General features: G+C 47.8%; 1 long non-coding RNA gene across 2 annotated transcripts in view; it reads left to right on the top strand.

The window, feature by feature from the left end:
* The first annotated feature begins 3,863 nt into the window (after positions 1 to 3,863).
* The window catches only part of LOC308590935, a 31,413-nt gene continuing 14,742 nt past the window's right edge, over positions 3,864 to 20,534 (top strand). The window contains exons 1-3 of one of the 2 annotated variants that reach the window (XR_014009945.1): positions 3,864 to 4,055; positions 18,748 to 18,979; positions 19,182 to 19,394. This is a non-coding gene — a long non-coding RNA (uncharacterized lncRNA). The remainder of the gene's footprint in view (positions 4,056 to 18,747; positions 18,980 to 19,181; positions 19,395 to 20,534) is intronic. The other variant, XR_014009944.1, reaches the window with a different exon arrangement.

Below are 20,534 nucleotides of genomic sequence, written 5' to 3'. Positions count from 1 at the left end.
GTTTGGGGGGCCCTAGCCCCTCCCAAAGAATATTGGGGGGCAAAAGGGCTCAGTCCCTGGGAGTTGGCACCCCTGCTCAGGGGCCACAACCACACCCATACTTTTAAAGCACTGCTATACCACATTAAACAGCCACATCTTCCTCCAAAGAATTATGGGAACTATAATTTGTAAAGGGTGATGGGAGTTTTTAGGAGAACCTTACTCCCCTCACAGAGCTACAGTCAACCAAGTGGTTTAGCAAGCAATCCCTCTTCACAGGAACTCTGGGGATTGGGACTCTGTGACAACAAATCTCTCCTATTCTGAGAGTGAACTGTATGCCTTGGAACAGAGATGGGGAGCCTGTGGCCCTCCAGATATAGCTGGACTCCAACACCTATCAGCCCCAACCAACATGGCCAATGGTCAGGAATGACAGGAGTTGTAGTCCAACAGCAGCCAAAGAGCCATAGCGTCCCCACTCCTTCTTTAGAGTATAAAAGTACTTTGGTATGTGGAGAGCACGATCCAAGAATCCCAGCAACCAGCCAGTGGTAGATGTTAACACTGGTGGATAACCATTTTCCTTCTATTCCCTGCACTAAACCACATAATCTTAAAACTCAGCTATTGCAATGCATCCTGCTCTAGCTGATGCAGAACACTGCAGCTAAACTATTGCTGGAACTATTGGCAGAACATAACTCTGATGCTCAAAAGCTTGCACTGGCTGCTATACACTACTGGGTCGGGTTCAAGGTTCCTGTGCTAATCTACAAAGGGGTCAGCAACCTAAGGTCCATGGGCCGGAAGCAGCCCACGGAGGTCGTTTGACTGGCCCACGAGCCGCCCCGAACCGAGTCACCCACTTGCGTGCTGCGCTAAACCGGCACAGCACGGTGCAGGGACTCGCTTCGGCACCACCGGAAATCGCGCCTGTGCAGATGCAGATGCAAAAAAACGCATCTGCGCCTGCGCAAATGCTGAAAATCGCAGGCACGCATGCTCGTGCGCACCCACAATCTGGCCCGCGGAGGGATCTCTGCAGGACCGAGCTGGCCCAGGCAAGATAAACCTTGCTGACCCCTGATCTACAAGGCCCTTAGCAACTTGGATCCAGGATACCTCAGGATACCCCATGACCTGCTCCCTGATCACTCAGGTCTTAGACAGAATCACTGTCCCCCATGGCTTGGATACATGGCTCATATCCACATTCATTCAGCATTGTGGGCCCAATTTTATGAAAACTCCCTTTCAGTTGAGGTCAGACAGGACCTCTGGTACTTACTGAAGTCTATTTTGCTCCAGCATGCATTTTAATTGAATTCTGAGTTTAGAGTTTTAACTTATTTTTAGTTGAGTCTCCAGTACACTGCTTGGAGGCAACTGTAATTAAGTGGCATATAAATTATCAAAATAAAATTATAATAATCATATGCATGAGAAAATTAACAACACATTTCTGGACCTTCTCCGAGGATGCCCCTAACTCACTAAGCAACGGTTATTTTGCAAGTGAGAGTTTATTAATCTCACCCCTGCATTTATAATGATTTAGAATCCCATAGAATGTGAGCTTATGAATTACTTTCAACTTGCCTTGCCTATTCATGCTGGCTGGCATTTCTCCTCACCCCAGACAAACCTCATGATAACACTGAAGTTTCATCAGTGACAATCAAGTCCTGACTCTTTGTAGATCCAATTTCACCATTGAGCTGGGGGCAGAGGGAGCATTCCTTTGAGCACTGCTTGGTTAAAAACAACCGAGATTGCATTAGGCTGCCTTTTGAAACTGGGGAGCGGGTGGGAGGCTGTGGTTCACATCTAATGTTCTGCAAGAGAATGAGAAATGGCTGCTTTAAAAAAAAATAAACCCCTTTGCTACAAACAGCATGCATGGCATCAGAAGAAGCCTGGCATGTAGAAGTGGGGGGGGGGAGTCTTTAGATGTAGGGGATTATGAAAGAGTGAATACAATTTGCAGATAAAATAGAAGTGATTAAGTTAATGAAGGATAATTTTGCCAGTTTGAAAACTATAATTAATAGGAATTAATTGTTTATTTAGAAATTTAGCATAGCTCTGCTAAAAGAAAAACACACACACACCCAACATCAAACATAATGCCATTGGAAACCCATATAATGAAGAAAATGGTCCAGATGTTCATAAAAGCTTATAAAGCTTAAAAAAAAAAAGAGTGAGCGCCTGCATGAAGAACTCTAATGATAAAAAGATGCCACTTGCTGTTCTGCTCTCCTTTTAAATACATCCTTTCTGAAATAATGATTATCATTTGCACTTTCATCTTAAGTTAAATAGCATATGGCTTTGGCTGATTAAAGCCCCCTCCTGGTATTAATCAGCATCTTAGTATCATGTTTCTAATGGAGGCTGCCGTGGCCCTGCTGATACTGTAAGCTTTTTAACAACATCTGAGTCTGTGGTTCAGGGCTGCTGGCGAGGAAGAGCTTTTGAGAGAGGGAAGAGCCTGCAAAGATGTCCCTCGCAGGTGTGCAGTTCATGGGCAACTTTGACAGTGTTGGAAAATACATTTACTTAATACTTCCGGCTTGAACAAATAACTGGATTTTCTCACCTCGCTTACTTTGACAGGGAAGGACTTTGGCTGGTGCGGGGGGGGGGCACACATTCAAAACCTAACAGCCTTTTTAGAAACAAGAATTGCGCTTCAAGACATTTCCAGCACCTTCTCCAAGGTCTCCTCTAGGAATTGAATTGTGGTGTGTGTGTGTTTTCAGGGGTGTGAGGACTGACAAGGGCATGGGCTCTCTTTTGGGGAATGTTCCAGTAGCGGGTGGAGCAATGGAAGGCAATTTCAGCTTCGTACAGTAGGTCCGTTTCTACACACACACACACACACCAGCGGCGTAGCGTGGGTTATCAGCACCCGGGGCAAGGCAAGTAATTTGCGCCCCCTAACCCGGGGCAAGGCAAGTAATTTGCGCCCCCTAACCCCTAACCATGGTCATTAATACTGACGGCTCTACTCTGGGGCAAACGTCGTGGTGACTACTGCCCTCCGTGGTGTTGTTTTTGCAATTAAAGGACCCCTGCCTCAAATAAAGCATCTTGGGGATTGGGGACTGGGATTTGCCAAGGGAGCTGGAAATTGCAGTTCAGTGGCGGGTCAGGGGGAGAGGGTCCCTTCCGCGTCTGGGTGCCGCGGGCCCCTTTGCGCCAAGACGCGCGTCTTTGGGCGTCGCGACGCAGCCTTCTCGGTCTCCCTCCCCGGCCCAGCTAGTCCCGACGCGGCTTCTTTCTGGCGCGGGGAGGGGGCTTTTTTCTGGCGCGGGGAGGGGGCAGCTCTGGGGCCAGTGCGTCGGCCGGCCTCCGGCGCGGGTGGGGGGGCCCGTCGGGGCGGGTGGGCGGTCTTGGCGCGCAGGCACTAGAGCGCCGCCGATGGCGCGTTTGGCGGGCTGCGCGCGTCTAGACAGCGACCCGAGCCTGGGCGGCATGGCGCTTGGTGCCGGAGCCTCCGCCCGCAGCGCCCCGTCGGGAGACCCGGCCGGAAGGAGCCTCGAGCCGGCTGTCGGACGCGGTTGAAGCAGCCAGGGCGGCATGGCAGGTGGCGTGCACCCCCTGCACCCCCCACGCTACGCCACTGCTCTCCGCCCCACCGCCAGGCTTCGGAGCAGCCTTCCGAAGGCTGGCGCGGGGAGAAGGTCTCTCTGCCCCACCGCCAGGCTTCGGAGGAGGTCCGAGGACAGTGGGGTTCCTGCTTCCTCGAGGAGGGCCGGCCAAACGCGCCCCCCAAAATGTTGCGCCCGGTGCGGCCGGCACCCCTGGCACCCCCCACGCTACGCCACTGACACACACACACCTCTCTTCTCCATCCAGGCAACTGAAGAGGCATTATCAGTGTTCCAAGGTCACAGTCCATCCATGCCAAAACACTCATGGAAGTTGGGCTGGTGAGAGGTGTGGCCTGAAGGAAAGGGGTGTGGCCAGCACCTTTCTTTGGCCGGAACTCACCTTAACCCAGTTCCAGAACCTCTCAGGTGGGCGCCATTATCATTATAAGAGAATACAAGGGGGCATTCATGGTGAATTCCAGCACCTCTTTTTCTAGAAAAATAGCCCTGGTGTCATAAGGGTAAATAGAGACGTCTGGGGAGGGGGGGGGGCGCTGCTGCTCCTTGGGCCTGAGATTCCCCATTCCTGGAATAACTGCAGATTATCTTAGTAGTATAATTAGTAATCATGTTGTTGGTTTTTTAAATTAAATAGCAGGACCTCGGTGGGCTGTGGGGGTGATGGTGATGGTGAGCAATACCACAAGGTATGGGGAAGGAGGTATAAGCCAGGAACAGGATAGCCCTGGGCACTGGAAGAGCCCTGTTGGATCAAACCTAAGAGCTATCTTGTCCAGCGTTATGTTATCACACTGGCCACGCAGATGTGGGAATTAGACACTGGTTCCCATTTGCTAGGAAATGTGGAAGACAGCCCTGGGTTGTTTGCTCCTTAATTACCGTAGTTCTCTTTTCCACTCCTATAAAAACTATGCAAGGCAACATAGTTGTCATGGCTAGTAACCACTGAGAGTCTTATTCTCTGTACCTTTGTCCAGTTCCCCTTTTAAAGTTGGCCACATAGGCAGCCATTACTACATCATATGATAATAAATTCCGTAGTTGGCTGTGCACTGCATGAGGAAATACTTCTTTTTGACCTTTCTGAATTGCCAACATTCAGCTTGATTGATTGATTATTGATTATTGTATTTATATACCACATTTCCTCCAAGGAGATCCAAGTGGCATACACACTTTCCCCCATCTCCATTTTATCCTCACAGCAACTCTGTGAGGTAGGTTAAGCTGAGAGACATTTTGGGGTTTATTCAACCCAACACATACACCTGGGAACTACTATTCATGGAGCGGTCATCTGCGCATGCTCAGCCATCTCAAATGTATACAATATTCTTAAGTATGAAGTGAATGCAGCTTATGTTTTCAAGTCGAATTGAAGTTGGTTTGAGGGGTGGGGGTGGGGAAATGCATCAAACAGCAGTGTTTGTCAAGAAACAACGTGATAGGTATGGACTGTGCATATTTGTCAACTGCCCCAGGAAAAAAAGGGACATCCCATTTTTTCTCACAAGAGGACAGCAGCCGAAATGGCCACTGCGATCTTCAGGTGTACCCAAAAAGCACTTTTTATGGGGCTGGAATTTCACACAAATAATGTGACTTGCACAGGAGTGTGTCATGTTGGAAAGTATAGACTGTGTCTAACATTGTGGGAATGCAGCTTGAAAAACTAGCAGTGGAAAGTGCACTGGATGTTGAGTACGTGGTAATATGAAGGTATATACTGTACAGTGGTAACTCGGGTTAAGTACTTAATTTGTTCCGGAGGTGCGTTCTTAACCTGAAACTCTTCTTAACCTGAAGCACCACCTTAGTTAATGGGGGCTCCTGTCGCGCCGCTGGAGCATGATTTCTGTTCTCATCCTGAAGCAAAGTTCTTAACCTGAAGCACTATTTCTGGGTTAGTGGAGTCTGTAACCTGAAGCATGTGTAACCTGAGGTACTGTACCACTGTACTCTTGTTTGACAAACATGTTGTAGCTAACCATGCTAGCTCAGGAAGCAAAATATCATTAAAGAAATTTCATCTGTTTGAGAATGCTTTTTGGAGTGGCTGAATCTTTGGAGGCCATTAGCTCTTTCAGAGTTTGAGGTCATTTGGATTCTTTTCACATAAGGAGAATTAAGCCTCTTGAAAACGGAATTCCTTCCCTTTTAAATAAATAAATGTATGGTTCTTTTTGTGAAATTGGGTGGTTCTTAATAAGATACATGATTTCCCCAGAGATGTTACTTGGGCACCCGTATAGGACTTTCTCCATTAAAGGCCATGGGGCATTTTCTCCTTCTCCTTTTTTCTTTCCTAATTTAGTGTGACAGTTGCTAATGCCTAGCATGCATCAGAGCAGTGGTTCCAGCAGGAGAAGATGAAATACACAGAGGGACTATAAACAAAAATAAAACAAAGAATGGAGCAGCTTTCCCATAGGGGGGCAAGGGCTGCTCTTCCAAATCTGCATCCATTTCAATTCTGACAGAGGATACCAACAACACATCTTTGAATCAAAACTACCGTAACCTTTCTAGAAAACTCAATTGTGTTTTTAAATCCTGGAAGATTGGACAAAAATGAACCAATGGGGGAGAATTCTCAGGTCCTGCTTGCATGTTCCACACCAGCGTCTAGTTGGCCACAGTGATAACAGGTTGCTGGAGAAATGGACCACATTTAGGCCACATTCACATCATACCTTTAAAGTGCTCTGATATTACTTTAAACAGACATGGCTTCCCCCAAGGAATTCTGGGAACCCTAGTTCGTTAAGGGTGCTGAGAGTTGTTAGGAGACCCCTATTTCCCTCACAGAGCTATGATGCCCAGAATTCCCTGTGAACAGGAATTGACTGTTAAACTGCCGCTGCAACAGATGTACCAAAATCCAAAATAAATCAGGATGTGGCAGGTGCTTGGAATACATTGTGACAATTTTAGGGCATTGCCGAATGAAATGAAGCCTCCTGCACCTTTCTGTATGCTTCTGCTGCTTGCAAGTTTGTGCCTGCAGCCATCTGGCTCATTGTTCTCCTTCCCTTTCCTCCTTTTCTTTCTTTGTTTCTTAAAAAAAAAAAAAAGAGCCAGTGAAACATGTAAGAATCACATGCACAGTTTGGGGTGCTGCACAAAAGGATGAGACAGTTAAGGTGCAGCTAACTACCATCTCCTGAAGGAGGTATCTCTTGGCAGCTGGCCAAGCAAAATGCAATTGTAGCATTTTTTATTTTTTTCCTTTCTCCTCCTCCTCCTCCTCCCCAAACTCGCTCTTTATTTCAAACATCTGAGGAGAAGCTGCAAATAGACTGATTAACATTTGGGACGTTTTCCGTCCTTCCCTTTGGAATCTTTGGGCTTTGATTCTGCAGAAAGCAAAATGCCTCCAAATGTTAATCAATCTGTTTTCTGTGGGCCCCTTCTCTCTGATGTACAAATAAAAGCATTTGGAGTTTTGCAAGGGGTGGGGGAAGAAAGAGAGTCTCCTTTCGAAGAACTGGGCAGCAAATGCCTTTTTTATTAAGTGGAGAACAGGGATGGGTAGGGCTGCAGCCAGTCTATGTTTCAAGGTGGGGAATACTCCATTTCCAAGTGGCATGTCAGAGAGGATTCCATGCCGGCCCTTCAGAGATGGTAGCTTACCCCTGTGTGCATGGCACATAGGCAAAACCTGGAACTAGGCACTGTTGGCACAACTGTGGGGCTATGGGGGCTTGCTGGCACCTCTACCTCTGGTCTGCCACGACTGCAGAAATCAGAACAAAATGAACAACACATATAATTTATTTATTTTTACTTTTGTGTAGTCTAGTTTCTATACACACTTGCACAGCCCTCTCTATTCTTTGTCCAGGCAAACAAGATAGAGGCAAGCAATATTTATATCAGCAGCTGGAAACCACAGGAAGGGTGAGTGCTCTTGTCCTCAGGTCCTGCTTCAAGCCCCCCCCCAAGTGCCCCTATTTTTCAGGGACATCCATGATTTAGAGAAGCCGTCCTGGTTTCTGATTTGATCCTGGAAAGTCCCACTTTTCCTTAGGACGTCCCTACTTTCATTGGACAAATGTTGGAGGGTATGCTGCTTGCAGGCTTCCCATTGAGGCATCAGGTTGGCCACTGGGAGAACAGGATAATGGACTACATGGGACATTGGCCTGATCTAGCAGGGCTCTCCTTACATTCACAGGCATTAGCAGAGTTCAGTTATGCATTGGAGAGTTCTGAGGGCCAGGTAAAGATGCCCAGAGGGCCACATCTGATCCCTGGGGCTTTATCTTGGCCACCCTTGTTTTGGGTCATGGAAGAAATGCTGGAATTCTTCCACAAACTCTGCTTCTAACAGTGTCCCCTCCCCCCAAACACTGGATGTCCAGTTGCACATCTGAAGTGCTTCATGTTGATTCTTCTGTGACTGAAGACACGTTTCCTGCCCCCCTCCCTGTTTTGTTCTGTTGTAATCCTAGTTTTCTAACCAGTGTAGGGATTGTAGCACAATGTGCGGGGGGGGGGGGAGAGACGGGGTATATCCAAGGGCTGCTTGTAATTTGAGAATAATGGCCTTTGCAGAGAGAAGCTTGGATTCCAGGGAGCTCACTGGGACATAAACTGTTGAAAAAGATCCCCCTTAAATTATTGTTCTTTTTTTTTTAAGAGAGAGAGGGTGGGGAGGGGAGCTATAAACCATGTTGTATGTTTATTGTGACCTGGAAGCAAGCCCTGGGATGTAAGGACAGCGTCATTATTAAAACAGAGGAGGATTGTTTTGGAGGAAGTGTGGTTTCAGATACACATCTAGATCTTGCAGGCTTGTTGATGTGAAAACTGACCTCTCTGAAACTCCAATCCCCCCCCTTATTCTCCCCCCCCCCTTTTAAAAGTGAGCAAGCTAGAAGACAAGACTGGATTTATGTCCATTGCAAAACATATAGCAAGGGCCAAAAGACATTTCAGTATGAAGATCATTGACTTTTTTTTGTTCTGAGCAGAGCATTTGTTATTAGTTCTTTAGAAGACAGACAGACAGAAGCACTAGAGAAATAGGTCAGCTTCTGATCAGGTGGAAGTAAAGTGCTCAGGGCGTTTTTGAGCGAGTTGTTGTCAACTCATTTCAAGGGACTTCTGTTTTGTTTTTTTAAAATTGATTGTACAATAGATTTTGTCAAAGAGAGGCAGTGTAATGTGGTTGGAGCAGGGATGGGGAGCACATGGTTTTCCAGCTTTTGTTGGACTCTCACCAGCCACAATGGCCACTGCTCAGAGATTATGCGAGTTGGAATCCAACAGCATCCATTGTTGGCCATGCTGGTGATGCCAACCCTGGGGGCTGCCCAGCTGGCGTTGGCCCATGTCGGTGGAATGCCCTCCCTGGTGAGGTGTGTCTGTCTCCCTCATTATTAACTTTTGGGAGGAATGTAATAGCATTCCTTTTCATCCAGGCATTTGATGGCTGAAAGACACTGTTCCAGGCCACTGAAACCACTGCTTGTATAATGTTTTCAACTGTTTTCATATATATTGATGTGTTTGTCACCCTGAAGAGGGGGATCTAAATTGAATAAATAAATAAATAATCTGGAAGGCTACAGTTTCTCCATTCCCACCCTCAAGAGTACTTTAGCCTGTTTATTTTACTTGTATGTGGTAAGCAAAGCTTGCTTTTTTCCCTAAGTTGCTACTCTTGCCTAATGTTTATCTGGAATCAGCACCTGTCCCCTGTTAGGAATAAACTTACAACATGGAAAAACTTCCATGGAAAAGGAAGCCAGTGGAAAATTTTCTGGAGTTTTCCCCACCTTACATCACTGACACCCAAGATTGTGACTCTCACTGAAACGGACCCACCTAAATCTTTGTGGCAGGCCCATAAAATCAAACATGGAGATGTTGGAGGTTTTGGCAATGGATCCAAGTGATCAGCTTCCTCCAAGCATGCCTGAAGTTGGACCGCCACCATCTTTTCGAGGACCTTGCAGGTTTGCAGTGGAATTCCAGGGCTTCCTCTGTGATAGTAGCACCCAAGAGTGTCTGTAGCGAAGGAGGCTGGTCTTTCAGGTATTGGAGTAATTTAGGAAATTTTGTGAAACCCAACTAGTTCATTCTAAGCACCGGAATTTCTAATTGCGGGTCTAGTTTAAATACCTTCTCTGTTCAGAGGGATTGTCAGAGAAGCAGACTTCAGCAGAGACTCTGATTATGCTGAGGCCCTGCACATTGGTGCACTTTATTCAACCCTGTTTTTCAATTAAGCCTCCCTCTTGCAAATTCAGGCAGCCACCTATTCCCCAAGCCTTTCTGAGTTCTTGACAGCTTTGACATGGTGTGACATTCTACTTGTGGATACAGCTGTCACTCAGGTGGGCATTTTTCCTCCCTAACATTTTTTTTGACAGTTATTTTTTCCCCTTCTTAAAACCAACATAGTTTTCTTATGTGACAGCTGAAATAAGGCTTTCAAACAGCACTTAATTGGAGTTAGGGCTCAACCTCCCAATGTGTGAAGTGGAACATCAATGCATTTGCAATCATGTCTCCTGCAAAAGAAAGGAGGGAGGAAGAAAGCTGTACTCCCGCAAACAAAACTCTAGCCTTGTCATAGAAAGGAGGGATGGAACAGAGAAGATATAGGAGATTTTGTGATCAGATCTCTTGATGTTTTCCTTTCTCACCCAAAAGCATCAGTTTGTGGGAGATCGGATCAGACCAGGAGTAAGGAAGGAGGCGGCGATTGACACCTTTTCCCCTATGTGCTGATTCCATAATTCCAAGCAGTCCCACAAAAATTGCTATTAGGTGCCTGGATATAACTCTCCAAGGAATTTTGTGGGAGGTGAATGGGGCTAATGGTAGCTTGCCTTCTGTTCAGATCAAGCAAGGAATTGAAGCTGTGAGCACCTTAATGATGCTGTGTAGGGACTGTTTTTAAAATATTTGAATGCTGCCATTTCCTTGATTCATGCACCTGTTTGTAAAACCTAGTGATAGCTCTTCTTAGCCAATAACTTTGGGGAGCTGCCTCATATTGAGTCAGACCACTAGTGCATCTAGATTGGTATTGTCAGTGCTAACTAGCAATGGCTCTCCAGGGTTTTAGACAGAAGACATTGCAAGCCCTACCTGGTGATGCCAGGGATTGTACCTGGGATCTTTGATTGGGACGACTAGTATTTGCTCACATAGCTGTTGTTCTTAAGTCCTCAAACAATAAGTAATTAATGACAGTTTTCTACATCATTTTGACATTTCCTTCACAATAAAATGCATGTAAGTTACATAACTTATGAAAGATAGTGGACAGTGAAACTAATACTGCAGTATTTGGCAGAAGCTGAAATGCAGTGGAACGTAAACAGCATCGATTGTGGTGAATACAGAGCAGAACGGAAAGTGCTTTCTTCTTACATTCCTGTTGTCAGATAGCATCAGTTGCACTTTACAGATGGACAAGTAACGTTTGAGAACATTTTGGGGCTCAGTTTTGTGTTTTGTCCATTGCATTTATAATTGTACATTCAGTTAGCTACAATTTCCTTGGTACAGGTACTCAAATAAATCCACTGAATAAGGTCATTTTGTAACATTGGAGGATATGCCATTTATTGCTTCTTTACCTCCCTCTGGATGCCTTGTGGGTCTAAGAAATGGCTCCCACCAGCAACCAAGGGCTTGATCACTAGTTCTAGTAATTTAATGTCACATTTTGCACCTAAATTTGCCATAATGTCCCCCAACTTTGCAATCTACAGAGTGAACATATGGGTTCAGCTGATTGTATTAGCTAAGGTACACTGTAGTCAGTCTACAGCAGCAAAATTTCCTACTGGACCTTCAAGCCTTTTGAATTGCTATTTGAAATTGTTTTTAAATGTTCCCCACCTGCCCTAGAACGAAAGGGGGGAAAACACTCCAGCATTGCCTGGAACTGATTAGCTTTCCCCGTTAGCTTCTGGTCTGTTAGTTTTGCCAGGTTCAAAAGCCCAATATCACTGCCAGCAAACTCACAGCATTATCCCATTATCACTGGGGATCAATGTATAATTTTACCTCTAGAAATATTTCTCGAAAACCCTTGCTTTCCCATGGACACTCTCGAGCATGCTCTTAATTATGTCCGTGACTAATTTTAACAAGTTAGCTGATATTAATCCCACATCCCTCCGTAATATTTTCTCCCCCGGCTGATTTAGAACTTCAGAGGCCCTTTTGGCTGTAATGCTTGACGATTGTTTAAAGAACTGGCATACAGCTGCAGTTGTATGAAATTTCACATTCTCTGGCTGAAACGGTTTCTAAGAGTTTGCAGACGAGTGCTGGAGACAGCATGATCGCCTGGGCAAAAGAATCCATCCTGTCTCTAAACTGATCAACCTAAGTTGCCTATAAAATCACATCCTTTTACACTGATTTCCTCCCTCACCAAAATGTGCTGAATAATTGTAATGCAGTCCAGCCAGAAAAGAGCAAATTTTTCTTCACAGCCTCTGCAAAATGTGTGTGTGTGTGTGTGTGTGTGTGTGTGTGTGTGTGTGTTTGATCTTCTACATCCGCCCTAGGGCCATGAACTGCAGGACTTGCTTTAGATTAGTAGCTTGATCCTGTCTGAAGTGACAGTGAGTCATAGTAGGAACCAAAACGTTCTATAGGTGGTTGTGGAAGGAAGCATTACTAGGGAGCACCGAGCAAGGGATAGAAACCTAGCAGAGTAGCCATTTTGGATAACTCTTGCTTATAACAACAGCAGCACATAGGAGCTTCTTTTACCAGCTTTGGCTGGTGTTGAATAGTGGGTAGACATGGCAGACTACACAGCGATTTCTCCAAAAGGTCCGGCCGTGAAAGGGGCCAGCCAGATCGATGTGCACCCTCAACCAAGGTGTCTTTGGCGTCTCCCAGGTGTGTCCCTTAGCTGCCGGTGGTGCAGACCTCGATTCTTGGCACGCTTGACAGGCGGACACCCAGGCAGTGATGGCATCGTCCATGTTAGGCCACCAGACGTAACACCGAGCCAACGCCTTCATTTTGACAATTCCCGGGTGGCCAACGTGCAGAGCCTCCAGGACGTGTTGACGGAGTCTTTGGGGAATCATGGTGCGGTCTCCCCACAGCAGACAGCCGCGATGAGCCAAGAGTTCATGTTGTCTGGTTGCAAATGGCTGGAACTCCGATGCAAAAGGCCCTTGTGGCCACCCCCTCCACACCCAGTTGAGCACATGGCTGATGGTGCGATCCTGGGCAGATGCGGAGGCCACAGTGGCAGCCGATACAGGCGCTGCCGGAAGATCCTCAATCAGGAGGAGCGATGAAGCTGGAGCCGGGTCTTCCACAAACGCTGGAAGGGGGCAACGGCTGAGGGCGTCGGCATGGCCCATCGATTTCCCCGGGTGATGGACAAGCCGGTAGTGGTAGGCAGCCAGGAAAACAGTCCATCGCAGCATGCGCGGTGAGAGGACCGGTGGAGTTGGACGATCACCGGCGAGGAGGCCCAGGAACGGCTTGTGGTCAGTGATGAGGTCAAAAGTCCTGCCATAGAGGTATTCATGGAACCTCTTCACTCCAGCCACAAGTGCCAGTGCCTCCTTGTCAAGCTGGCTGTAATTCCGTTCCGTTGGAGATAGTGTCCTGGAAAAGTAGGCGAGCGGTGCTTCTCTTCCGTCTGGAAAACGGTGACTAAGGACAGCGCCGATGCCAAAAGGTGAGGCGTCACAGGCAAGGACCAACGGCCTGGCTTCACTGTACTGTACCAGCACACTGTCTGATGAAAGGAGAGCCTTGACCGTGTTGAAGGCCGCTGTCTCCCGATGACCCCAGGACCAAGGCGTCTTTGTGCTGAGGAGTCGGTGAAGAGACTCAGCCACCGTGGCTTTGTGGGGCAGGAACATGTTATAAAAGTTCAGCAGCCCCAGGAACGCCTGCAACTCCGTCTTGTTCTTTGGGATGGGGGCCTGCTGGATAGCGCGGATCTTGGATGTGGTCGGGTGTAGGCTGGAGGCGTCGATAAGATAGCCCAGGAACTCTACCTGTGGAACGGTGATCTGGCACTTCTCCCACTTTACCTTGAGCCCGGCCTCTTGGAACCTGGTCAGCACGGCACGGAGGCGCTCGAACAGCTGCTGGTTTGAGTCTGTGGACACCAAGACGTCATCAAAATATGGTACCACACCCGGAAGCCCTTGCAGGAGACGCTCCATAAGGCTTTGGAAGATGCCAGGAGCCACACTCACCCCGAACTGCAACCGGCGGCAACGGAATGCCCCTCTGTGGGTGACGATCATCTGGGCTTCAGCAGTGGCACCATCGACGGGCAGTTGTTGATAGGCTTGGGCAAGGTCCAGCTTAGCGAATACCTTATCCTCACCCAGGGAATGCAGCAGGTGTTGGACAACAGGAACCGGATAAGCGTGCTGCTGAAGTGCCTTGTTGATCGTGCACTTGTAGTCAGCGCAGATTCTCACCGACCCGTCTGGCTTGACAGGCGTGACGATGGGGGTTTCCCACTTGGCGTGGTCAACCGGCTCCAAAACTCCTTGGGCAATCACCTTGTCCAGTTGTTCATCCACCTTAGCCTTGAGAACAAAGGGAACCCGGCGTGGCTTTAGCTTGATGGGGGCGACTTGTGGATCAAGGCTAAAGGAGATGGGCGTACCTTTATATTGCCCCAAAGTGCCATCAAAAATCTCGGCAAAGTCTTTGACCAGACCCTCAGTCTCTGCGTTAGAGATGCAGTTGATGCCGGTGACTTCCAGGCCGAGGGCATCAAACCAGTCTAGCCCTAGGAGGCTTGGCCGCTGACCTTCGACCACCACCAACCGGAGCAGGCCCGAAAAATCCTTGAAGGCGATCCGGAACTGGCCAATGCATACCACGGGGGTGTCATTTCCCTGGTAGTCTCTCAGGTGTACACGGTGAGAGTCGAGTTGCCTTTTGGACACTCTGGGTACCAGTCTTTTGATGGTGCTCCAAGACACGATGGACAGGGCAGACCCGGTGTCAATCTCCATGTCACATGGAGCTCCTTCAATGAGCACCGTGACGTTCAGCTTGCGTCGCGTAGGCAAGTCGGTTTGGCCAATCGTGGTTCCAGACAGGCAGCAGCAGTTGATGAGAGCAAAACAGTTTTCCTTGGCAGACTGGAGTGAAGACTTGGACTTGCAAGTCGGTGAAGGGGGGGGGTGTCAGGCGGAGCCAATCGGCAGACCTTAGCAATGTGGCCCCTTCTGGAACACTTCCTACAGATGGCGTCTCTGAATCGACACTTGGCACGGGAATGGTTGCCTCCGCAGCCGGCACATTCCGGTTGGCCCTTGGACTTCTGTTGGCACTTCCTGCACTCCCGCTTTGTCTGGTGCATGTCATCGTCTTCACTGGAGGATGCCTCATCACTGCTGGCCTCTTCATGATGCACTGGAACTGGCTTCCTAGCAAGACGCGGGCTGCTGGACTTGCGGATCTCCTGGGCGGAGCGTTCAGCAGCTTCTGAGGCCACAGCCTCCTCAATGGCTTTCTGTAGCGTGAGGTCTGGCTTGGCGAGGAGACGCCATTGCAGATGGATGTCCCGGACCCCGCAGATGATTCGATCCATCAGGGCATCGTCTAAGTCTTGGAACTAGCAGTGCATTGCAGCCTGTCGCACGGCGGTGGTGTAGTTGTTGATTGACTCCCCCTCTGCCTGGTTCCGGTGGTAGAACGCATGGCAGGCAGCAATCTTGGACGGCTTTGGTGCATAGTGGTTGCGGAGCTTCTCTTGGATCGTGTCCCACGGTGTTGCCTGGACTGCTTCAGGCGCAACCAATGCTCGGGCCGTCTCAAACACCTCAGGCCCACAGAGGCTAAGGAATAGGCCCCGCTTACGCTCCTGTGATACTTGCGTCAGCTCGTTGGCTTGGAGGTAGCAGTCGAACCGAGCGAGGTAGGAGTCCCATGATTCAGAGGCTGGCGCAAACGGCGGTAGAGGCACAAGTGAAGCCATGATTCCGATGCCGGCGTGAAGGGCGATGGATGGAACACCGTGCTCTAGCCAGAACAGTCAGCTCTGAATTGGTTCTGTTCAGTGATTTCGCTCAGTGATTCAGCTCTGCTCAGAGGTGGCTGCATCTGGCTGTGCTCTGAGGTCCATCGATCCCATCCTCGTCGCCAGTGTTGAATAGTGGGTAGACATGGCAGACTACACAGCGATTTCTCCAAAGCAGCTCTTTATTTTGTAAGCTGGAACAGAAACTGAACAGCAAACAGCTCAGCCGGCCTGCTTTTATAGGCAGCCGGCTGTCAACATTGTAGCAACAACAACCCAGGGTTTCCCGTCTAAAATAACTGACGTGGACCTGAGTGAAAACTATCTACAGTATCCCCCTGTTGGCCCAGGGTGAGAACTTCAGTACATAACTTCAGTTCTGGACCACGATAGCTTGGCCTTTGCTGTGCATGCACTGGTAACCTCCAGGCTGGACTACTGCCATATGTTGCATGTGGGACTGCCTTTAACGTTGGTCTGGAAGCTGCAACTGGTGTAAAATGTGATGGCTCTGCTGCTCACTGAGGCATGATATCACCAACATGTTACTGTTGAAAGAATTGTACTGTCTAACAATTACCGTAGCTGCCTGGCTAAGTTCAGGGTGCTGGTTTTGGTGTACAAAGTCCTATACATCTCAGGACCAGGAGACCTAAAATATAATCTCACTCCTTATATTCCCAGCTGAACACTGTGCTCTGCAGGTGAGAGCCTCCTGCAGACTGAATCTTATCAGTCTACACTTTTCCAGCTCTGCCATATCCTTTTTGAAGCGAGGCAACCAGAACTATACACTGTCCAAATGGTTAATAGCATTGCCTCTTCAGCCTTCTGCCTCGCCAACCCCACAGCCTCACTTCTTCCTAGAGTTGCTGCAATCCTCAAACCTTCACATCTGAAATGCCCAATCCCAGGTGTTTGTGGGTTGACTGAAAGGAAGTATCTTGTGGCTCAGTATTACTGTGTTGAACACCATACATACACCTTCTATAAGCAAACAGTGACAATCTTCTTTCCACTGCACATAGGCAGGGTGTGTGGAATATTCTAGGACCTGAGGGCCATACATTCCCTTCTGGGGGCCACATGACACTGGTGGGTGGAGCCAGTGGCCAAAGTAGGTGGAGCAAAAAAGCAACTCTTACCTTTGTATGGAAAGCTACATTCAGCCAGATGTTTCCATGCTTGCCATAATACACAAATCTGCTCTCCAGGCAAGCAAGAGGCATTATCATAATTCGAGAACGGACAAAAGAATTTGAAGTGTGGTTTAAGGAGAGGGCAGCATCCCAAGGGCCAATCAGAGGGGTCTGGAAGGTTCCATTTTGCATCTTTGGGGGAAGCCGTGGCCGTTTAAAGCAGTGTGATACTGTTTTAGATGTTTCATGCGGACATGGCCTAGCATGAGTGAAGCTTCAGCAAACCTGTTGCCTCGGCAATCTCTCAGGATTTTTTTTAAGTGAACAAGAAAAACAAAACAAGTAAAAGAGCAAACTGCTGGTGTTAGTATTTTTTTATTTTCCTTTTTTAATAATAAAAAAGTGAATTCTTAAAGGAAGGCAAATACCACGCTCTTGTCTTTTAACCTGAAACACAGCCTCTAGGCCCCACCATTCCTTTTTGTACTTGTACTTTTTTTTAAAAAAAAGAAGGAAAGCTCCTTTGATACAAGATAGGAACTAATTCTAGGGGCGGACCCAGAACAGCACACAGATACCTGCTGATTTGCCAACTCATGGGTTTTTTAAGCCTCCTCAGCCGCTGCTGGCACCTCTCGTCTGTCATTGACAGGAAGATCTTTCTCTGTGAAGGGCGATTTACTCAGCAGGAGGCCTGCAAAGTGACTGCCTCGGGTACTATAAAATATATAAGAGTCAAATCATATAGAAATGAGAAGGGGAATGGGGGAAGAGAAGAGGCAGGAAGAGGCCAGCTCTTCCCTTTTAAAGAGAAGAGGAAGAAAAATCAGGGAAGAAAAAAAGGGGGTAGATGTAGAGAAAGAAACAGAAATGTCATCATTCTCACTTGAGAAATGAGAGGTTGGGGGGGGAGTGAGAATAGAAAAGGTTTTAGCCGGATTTGAGCATTTAGAACCACCAGGATCTTGTTTCAGGACTGGGACTCAGCTCTGGAATGTGCCAGATAGAGGAATGCAAATAGCAGGGCTTCTGAGCACGGGCAGAGTATTTTCAGTATGACTGATGAGTTGCAACTTTCTGAACATAGGGATAGGAACATAAGAACATAAGATGAGCCTTCTGGATCAGGCCAAGGCTCATCTAGTCCAGCATCCTGTTCTCACAGTGGCCACAATGGGAAGCCTGCAAGCTGGCCAGGAGCACAGGGACACTCTGCCCTCCTGTGGTTTCCAGCAACTGGTATTCAGAAGCATTTCTGCCTTCAGCTTTGGAGGCAACATAGCCATCCTGGCTAGTAGCCATTGATAGCCCTCTTCTTCATGAATTTGTCCAATCCACTTTTAGAGTCATCCCATTTGGTGGCCGTGGCTGTTTCCTGTGGGAACAAGTTCCATAGTTTGAGTGTGTGTTGTGTGAAGAAGTTCTTTCTTTTATCTCTCCTGAATCTTCCAACATTCATCTTCACTGGATGTCCATGAATTCTAGTGTTACGAAAGAGGGAGAAAAACTTTTCTCCATCAACTTTCTCTGCACCATGCATTTTTAAAATATCCTTCTATCATGTCACCTCTTCCTTTCTTTTTCTCGCTAAACTAAAAAGTCCTTTGTAAGGGAATCGCTCTATCTCCATGATAATTTTGGTTGCCCCTTTCTTCATTTGTTGTTGAACTTTTTTGGCATGCTCTGTTCTTCCAATCCAACTGCAAAAATGGAAGCATTAAACGTGCCCACAGTTGGGAGCCTCTCCTCCCCCACATCTGTTCCCAATCCTTAATAATTTGCTCTCCTCTGCGAGTATAATAGGTTTCCTTATAAAAATCCCCCCAAAGATGCTTTGCTTTGTATAATGAGCTTAAAGCCTCTAATGGCCCTCCTTGCTCCAAATTGCTTCAAGTTTCTCACCGCACCGTATGTGGCGTATTAATTTTTCCAAAGAATTTGAGTTTAATACATCCTTTTAAAGGACATTGTTGGAATTGCCAGCTTTCCCACCCTATTCATACTGCAGATCTCTACCCCTGCCCTCCCGCCATGCCCCTCTACCTGGGTAATTTGGTCCAGCCACTGAAAAATTCCCAAAATGAAGGAAGGACCTCAGGTGGGGTCAGGGACAAGGAGCAGACAAGAAGCATGCAGGCAACCCAGAGCTGCCAACTGACCAGGGTGTGGCCTGCTCTTGCACCCTGTGCCACAGTATTGATCAGCAGAAATGAGCTTGCAAAGCTGTTTGTAGCTTGGAGGTAAGTATACGTAGATTAGGGGTGGGGAACCTTTTCCAGCCTGAGGGCCACACTCCCTTCTGGGAAGCCTTCTGGGGGCCACATGTGAGTGGCAGGTTGGGCCAGTGGCAAAAGTGGGGTGGGCAAAGGATGACAATTTTACCTTTATACAGCAGGCTAGTTTCCATACATACTCTCACACCCCTCTCTATCCTCCATCCAGGTGAGGAAAAGAAATCATCAGAGGTCAGGGACGTGTTCCAGCCAGGCAAAACATTCAAAGAAGTAAGGTCGGCGAGGGGTTTGTCCTGGAGAGAGAAGGTGCGACTGAGGAAGGGGTGACCTGGAGAGAGTCCCATGGACCAGATAAGGAGGATTCTCAGAGGGCTACATTCTGATTCCCCACCTCTGGAGACCCTGAGATTCCCCAGGCCTGGTAATAGCCTCTAGTTAACTGCCAATCCGTACTTACCAATAGAAGATACCTTGGGCAGAACAGTGCATAGCTCCGGTCTGCTTTCTCCCCCAGGACATTAAAGGAGCTCTGTGAGCCCCATGGGGGCCTCAAGCTGCAAAACATACTGGGCTGGCCTTGGTTTAAGCCAACCGCATTGGTGCCCATCACATCAATTTGTTGGAGCAGACTCCGTAGTTTAACTATGTGTTGTGGTGAACTACGTTTCCTCTGCTGTATATTTGCATTGCAGACCTCTGCTGAAGGAATAGGCTGCTGCTTCCACTTTCACCAGCCCTGTCTGGTGTTTAGCTTAGCAGTTAAATGTCTGGTTCAGCCATTACATTGATTCTTTGTGTTGCTCAGATGTCATCTGAGGTCAAGGAAATATTCTACAAAAAAAGAACTAGAGACCTGGGGCCATTTCTGCTTTTGTTTTCCTAACTAAAATGGTGGCCGTGGTGGTGATATTGGTTGCCTAGGTGGGCCTGTGCCAAGTAAAGCCAACAAGGAGCTTGAAAGGGTCTAGAACAGGGGTATCAAGTGTGGTGAATTCTAGCTATTGTTGATCTCCCTTCATTCCTGACAATTGGCCATGATGGCTGAGGCTGCTGGGAGTTTCCCACAGTTCCCCAAGTTTATCTGCTTAAATTATAGGGTTGTACTTGACTTAAGTTCAACTCAGTGTACCTTTAAGGGCGTGGGCCAGGTTTAGGTTGGATATGGCATTTCATGGATACAGCCAAGCAGAATCTAAAGCAATGGTTGGGAACCTGTGACCATCCAGACATTGTTGGACTCCAGCTCACAGCAGCGCTGGCTAACCCATCCAATTTTCAGGCATGAAGGGTGTGATAGTTCAATGATATCTGTGTTGGCTATAAGCAACCTTGCATGCCTCCGGTCAGTAGAGGGTAGTGGTGAGACATAAACAGGAGAAAAAACACTTTGGGGTTTCCTACTAATCCCTCAAGCTCCGCCCCTTCATCTTGTCCCTTTGCCTTCTCCCTCCTTCCTGCACGAGGCAGCCATGAAACCACCTCTCGCCATGTAGGCTTTAGAAACTAAAGCCATCCTTGTAAATATGAAGAAACTGTAAGCAAAGAATCTTTTTTCTTTACT

The sequence above is a fragment of the Podarcis bocagei genome (genome assembly GCF_964188305.1).
Source record: "Podarcis bocagei genome assembly, chromosome: 7".
Classification (NCBI taxonomy): Eukaryota; Metazoa; Chordata; class Lepidosauria; order Squamata; family Lacertidae; genus Podarcis; species Podarcis bocagei.
This window is presented reverse-complemented; position numbering and strand designations above follow the sequence as displayed.